Source organism: Acanthisitta chloris, unplaced genomic scaffold (assembly GCF_000695815.1).
Source record: "Acanthisitta chloris isolate BGI_N310 unplaced genomic scaffold, ASM69581v1 scaffold19451, whole genome shotgun sequence".
NCBI lineage: Eukaryota > Metazoa > Chordata > Aves > Passeriformes > Acanthisittidae > Acanthisitta > Acanthisitta chloris.
The window spans coordinates 260-692 of record NW_008657869.1 but is presented as its reverse complement, the minus strand read 5'-3'; positions in this window follow the sequence as shown (position 1 = coordinate 692).

Genomic DNA, 433 nt, shown 5'->3' with positions numbered 1-433 from the left:
CAGGAGACTGTTGCCTTGCTGGGGAACCCATCACACCCGTGAGGACCCAATGCTGCCAGCAGACCCACCCTGACCTGGGAGAACTGTCCCAGCCTGGGGGACTCATTCTTCCAGGGGAACCTGTCCCTGCCTGTGGGACCTGTCCCTGCTGGGGGGACCCGTCCCTGCTGGGGGGACCCATCCTTGCCTGGGGGACCTGTCCCCTCCGGCTGCTCCTGGGGCGGCCACAGGGTCTGGCTCCTGGTTCCCTCCCCAGCAGCAGCCGCTAATTCAGTGCAGCTGGGCAAGGGCTGGGCATGTGTCTTAAATCAGGGAAGAAGGTCAAAGAAAAGTAAGACAGGAGCCGAAAAAAGCAGCAGCGAGTTCCAAAAACAATAGTTGGCCGGGGCGGTGGGCGGCTGATCTTCCTTGGTGGCCGCATATTCCGACCGGC